The sequence below is a fragment of the Caloenas nicobarica genome, chromosome 7 (assembly GCF_036013445.1).
Source record: "Caloenas nicobarica isolate bCalNic1 chromosome 7, bCalNic1.hap1, whole genome shotgun sequence".
In the NCBI taxonomy this organism is placed as follows: Eukaryota; Metazoa; Chordata; class Aves; order Columbiformes; family Columbidae; genus Caloenas; species Caloenas nicobarica.
In genome coordinates this window covers 25,344,472-25,350,471 of record NC_088251.1, presented here as the reverse complement: position 1 = coordinate 25,350,471, position 6,000 = coordinate 25,344,472, and positions in this window count along the sequence as shown.

The following is a 6,000-nucleotide window of genomic DNA, read 5'->3' as shown; positions in this document are numbered from 1 at the left end:
TTTATGGTTTTAGTATGCTTGATGTCTGATTTTTCAGTGTTACGCAGATTTACACCTGGTGGACATTAAATTAGTGTTCAGAGCTGTTTTTCTCAGTGACTGGTTTCAGTACACATACATCTTCCCATTTTTCTTTGTTTTTCACAATTAGTTGACTTTTATGAAAATGTCCATTGGCCTAAATGGAGTAGAGCAGCAGTACAGTCCTGCTACTATTTCTTTGCTTCCCAAGTGATTTTTGAAAACTGTACACCACAGACTTTGGTGCTCTACAGTACATTAAGGCTGGCAGCTGGTTTCCATTGTAGGGGCTCTGACTCTGAGAGCAGCATCTCTGCAAGTGCCACATGGCAAAGTTGGCTGCTAGACTTAAAAGAGAATTGCCCAGTGCAAACAGGCATCTTTAGAAATATCATATTTTACCATGAAACTTATTTTCCTTCCCTCCCCTCCCCTTCCCTTTTAGTCACATCTCAGAAGGGTCTAGAGTCAAAGCCAAATGTGTCCTAGAAGCAATTAAATAAAGCTACCTGGCCTATCCATTTCCAATATGCAGGATATCAAGTAAAATGAATGGCAAAATATTAAATGATGAGACCATGACCATTTAGTTCTCCAAATTAATTACATTTAAATAAATTAGTATTGGTCTTTGCAATCACTAGGCCAATGCCTGAGCAGTTCTGGAATGCTTTGTGTGTAGCTAGTAGTCATAGCCACAGTGGGAATGCTGTTGGAAACTATACAAAGGTATGGGAGACGCACGCTGCTTTTTGTTATCATGACAGTGGCACAGAGAGGACTTAAGTGTTTGCCGTACTACTATAATATTTGCTGTATTACTCTGAAGTTTCTGGGCCTATCTGGAAGGACCAGAAGATGCCAATATTTATACAAAGCACTGGAGAGCTGCTTCCACAAACCAAAGTTGCAAAGTGGTACAGAACGGAATCCTGGCATTGCAGTGATATGTTTGCAGAGTGACGGTGCTCGCCTGATTTGATACAACCCAACAAAATCGACACAAAGCAAAGTTAGAGAATTTTTACCCCACTTCTGGGGTGGATCTTTGTCCACCACTTCACATAACTTATTTCTCTGTTCTCTCATTATCATTTAGTACAGGGTGAAGGCTTTGCTGCTTCTCTCTATGGTTGGGATGGATGTCGAGGCCCATCCAGAAAAAGGGGAACTAGTGGTTTAGGAGAGACATTTCAAAGGTCTTTTTAAAAATTTGATTTGTTTTGGGTATTGTTTTGATGTATTGTTTAACTGCTAGCTCTGTATCTCCTCTGTTAGCCTACCTGTGTTGTAACAGTCGTTGTTACTATTCTGTCTTCAGAATGTCCCCCATATCTTCCTACTTTCTTCTCTCCTTTGGCAAAATCCCTGACTGGAAGAGATGATCATTAGTAGAAACAGTAATAAACAGGCTCTGATTTGCAGGAGTCGAGAGTGCTTTTAAGTGTGTGGATTGATATTTATTAAATGCACTTATGGACCTCAGAGGATATAATATGGCTTAATTAATATCACTCCTGAAGTAATAATTTCTGCTGTCACCTTTTTTCAGATGCTAGCCATGTCTTCTTAACATTCCATTAATGCATAAACAATACTCATTTTCCAATGGGAAGTATCCTACTGTCAAGAAATAACACATCTAACCAAATACTGTGTGATCCAGGACATTTGGTAGGAGGAAAATGAGGACGAGGACGTATGCTTATGTCTAATAAACAAAATACAAGGATATCCAAGAAGTTCCCAATATATGTATTTTTGAAAAAAAAGGTCCATGGGAAATGTCTTTGCAATACGAATTTATATTAAATTTCTGTTCATACCGTATGGATTAACACGAACAAGGGATTTGCTTTAATATTTTATTTGGCTGGATTGAGTGCAAGGGTTCCAGTGCTCTGGAGATGATCACTCTGAATGATTGGATGACCCATTAAAGCATTCTGCTGAGATACGTCTTTGTCCTGCCAGCTGGAGGATTTTGCCAGGGTTAAGTGCCAAAATAGATCTCAATACAAAAGTTTTAACTAATTCAAGGAAATCGTTACGCAACCTTGCTGCCAAGAATAGTGCTCATGTATACTGTTACAGAGAGATGTGATGAAGTTGAATTTATTCATATTTGCAAAGTGCTTTGATAAAAAGGTGTTATAGAGTGCAATACATTATCATGCTAAATATGTAGTTCCATCTTTGAACAGGATTGGGTAGATGCAAAATAAGCTAAACAGGATTTCCAGTTAATATGCACTGAAATAGTTTGACTAAAGCCTATGAAAAGAACAAATGCCAAAGATAATTTGTCATATGCAAATAGATAGTTATATGCAACCATGGTAGTCTTATATGCATATAAGTATCACCTCCTGCAAATATTTCCTCTTTAGAGTATGTTTTACATGTGTTTTACATCAGCATGGGATCTTCTTCAGTGTCTCAGAGAGCAAATATTTTGCAGTAAACCAAAAATTGCTCAGAATTATTTCATGATATGTTTTTGTTTCCTGGACCTGTCTAATCACTACAAGTGTATTATTTTTCACCCTTCTCCCAGGACAAAGTAGGAATAGTGAAGAACAGTTTTAAAGCAAGGCTCAGCGTTAATTACACAAGATATCTGTGATTATACATAAAGAAAGTGTGGTTGATATTTTGTCTCCATCATTTGATGTCAAGACCAAGTGCCCCACTGACCCCAGCTATACAGATCTAGCCCGTTGACAAGTAAACAATTTTTATTATTATTTTATTGTACTTCTGTGTGCAAGTTCTTGCTCTGCCATAGCTGCTGAAACGATATAAAAGCTAACAGCATGTTCTATGGTGACAATAAAAATGTAAAGAACAAGGTTGTTGGTCACAAATAGTAATTGTTTATGTTGGCTAACCTGTCACATAAGGTGACAACAGCACGTCCTATAAGGGATTGCTCATGTAGCAACCTGCAGCCTGGTTTTGCAGAGGATAAGTTGGAAATTTGACTTTTTGAACTTGGAAAAGTATTTACCTTTACAGAAGCTTAAGTTGCTTGTTCAGCATTTACTCTGTACCTTTAATCAAATGGGAAGGTTTTATATATAACCATTAAAGAAACAAGTTGTGGCAAACAAGTTCTTGGTGTATTGGGTTTTATCAGAGGCTTTTTGTTTGGTTGGTTGGTTTTTTTTTGTTACATTTCCTTCAAGATAATAACATGTGATTGTTTTCTATCATCTCCCCAGACTCAGATAGACCACATGCCTTTTGGCAAAACTAGGGAGTACATGTTTATTAACCCTCATTTCATTTCTTAAGGAAAAAAATATTCTTTATTTAATGTAGTCGCCATTTAGGGAACATATAAATCTTACACTGTTAATCCATTCACATTTTTTTTTAAACTGTCATGCTAAATTAATATTGTGTCACCAGTGAAGCTGTGCCACTTACTTGCTTGGAGTCTTTAGTTTTAATTGAAAAATTTATCATTCCAAAGAGTTTCTCTGTCTTCATTGCTTAGTACATGGATCCTTGGAAATATGATCTGTTTTGCTGTTATTGTCTCCTTTCTTTATATAGTGTATGTTTTCCTTCTTTTTTAATAACGGATTTCTTTCCTGGAATGTGCAAAAGGCTTTCTCATATAAGCAAACTAAAAAAACAACTGTGATTTATAATTAACTCATACAGGTACAGTTATGCAACCTTTCTTTAGCTTTGTTGTGTTTATTGCACCTAATTATATAATTTGTTATTGATAATAAGCAATTTTGCAGGTAAATTATATGATTTATTGCAATAACTCATTCTTCCTTACTTGTATATTTAATTTATTTAATTGCTAAAACAAAGATTGTCCTATGTGTTGAGACCATTGCTGAATTGGGGGTGGGGATGTCTTTAATTGCGAAGATCCAGGTTTGATGAATATTTTGAATACTTTGGGTCTGTAGTACTGTACACAGAATATCCACAAGAGGGAACTGTTTTATATAAAGAGGAGTCATTTCATTGCTGCTAAAATACTGCTTTCTGGAACCAAACCCTCTGGATTTATGTTGAGCTGGCATGATTATGTCCTGGACTATGCTATATGGCAGCAAAAGGAAAAACACAGGTATGGACAGTGTTTTTTATGTTATGTAAACAGTACTCAGTTAAATAAGTCAATTTTGATCTCTCCTGTTGAAATATTAAATAGAAAACTAATCTGAAAACTAATCCACCTAAGTTTTGTGTTTGCTTGGAATAGATCTCTCCAAGAAACAGAGCTGGAAAACCTTGTCTGACCCGAAGGCAACATGAAATGCAGTTGTTGCCTCAGTAAATGAAGCATGCGGCCCCAGTGTGCTTCTTCAAACTCCATTTTATAAAACCTGTACTAGACAGCAGACCTTTCCTTATTCATAAAGGACTAAGCTCAAATGGTACTTGAGTGGCTCTCATTCAAGTATCATTTGTATCTCGCCTGCGAATCTGTGAATACAAAGTTACCCACCTTATACATGCTTTGTCTTCAGCAGATAATTCCTCTTAAGCAAAGTTTTCACTGGTAATTGAAGTTTCACCAGTTGATATCAACAAGTTTACCTTTGTATGTGAGTTTCATCATAAATATTTGTAGAACTGAGACCTATTTGTATAAATAGGAGTTTTGTTTATACAGATAACAGGAAAGCTTTTTCCCTGGATATATAGTGTGAAATTTACAAGCTAGAATCCCTAGTGTATGTGTTGGTTGGTTTATGAATAGGTTTTGAGTAGAACTTAAAATCAGCTTTTTACAAGTGATCTCAATAAATCTCCTACCCCTGTCCAAATCTGTGTGTAAATGTTGTATGAACACATTCAAATCAAATTATTTTAAAGTACAGTCTATATCCTGTGGTGCACTTGGTTTGCTTTAGTCTGATTTTTTCTTTAGGACCATACTTTGTACTTGTGGGTACAGTATTATGGGCATGCTATTTTAGAAGTGCCTAATGGTCCTCCGTGCACCTGGAGTGCTCACGGAACCAGTGTCTGCACCACTCAACTGTAACGGTACCTAGGGTCAAATAAATACTTTTAAGCTTATACCTTCTGAATGTATACAGTAAGAAAACAGATTTTCAGACTGCAGCCTCTCTGTCAAATCTTCTGGGCCCTCTCAAACAACAGCAAGAGAAGGTGTACTCCATATGTCCACAGCTTCAGAGACCCAGTCCTTGTTATTTACCAGACCAGAATACAGAAGAAACTTCACCCTGCAAAAGCCTTCCCTGGGATATGCTGTGCTACTGCTGTTCATTGCCCAGGTCTTCCAAGGTGCACAGGGCTTGTGGTTTCCATTAGCTATAAGAACATCTGTAAGTACCTGTTGCTTCTGAATATCAGACATCGAGTGGCTGTGTTATGATGCTTCTGGCTTGTTCCACTCCTGGCATTTCCTGATGGATAAAAGGATGTGTAGGTATGCGTACAGCTGTGAGAAGGGTGGTCCTTGGATACCAACCCAGGAATGCAGAGCAAATGATCATCAGGACTAGGTTCTGGGCCCAGGTCCCTAGGTGTGTGATCCTGTCACGACAACACTTTGTGGCCCAGGTGGCTTTCTGCCTGTGGGGAGGGTTGATAATGAAAGACATGGGAAGGAGGAGCAGCTGTGGCAGTGCAGTCTGGGGTTGCATGTTGCAGCTGTAGCACGCAGTTTCTTTTCAACCTGACTTGTTTTCTGCATCTAGGAATCCTCCACTTAATTCCCTCTTAGAACAGTCTCCTGGGAACAGGCTGCCTCAGGTGCACTATGTAACTATCAGTTTTCCTCCAGGATCCAGTAAGGTAGTATTTTCTCACTTGTATATACTTCCATATTATTGTCTAAGGCTTTCTCTATTCAGAGGCCTCTATTAATTGCTTCTTGAAAAAGCAAGCCCTCTCTTGAAGGAACCAACTGGAAGAACAGTCTGGAGTGAGACATAATGATAAACTCACAAAGTTAGACAAATGGTGGTGTTA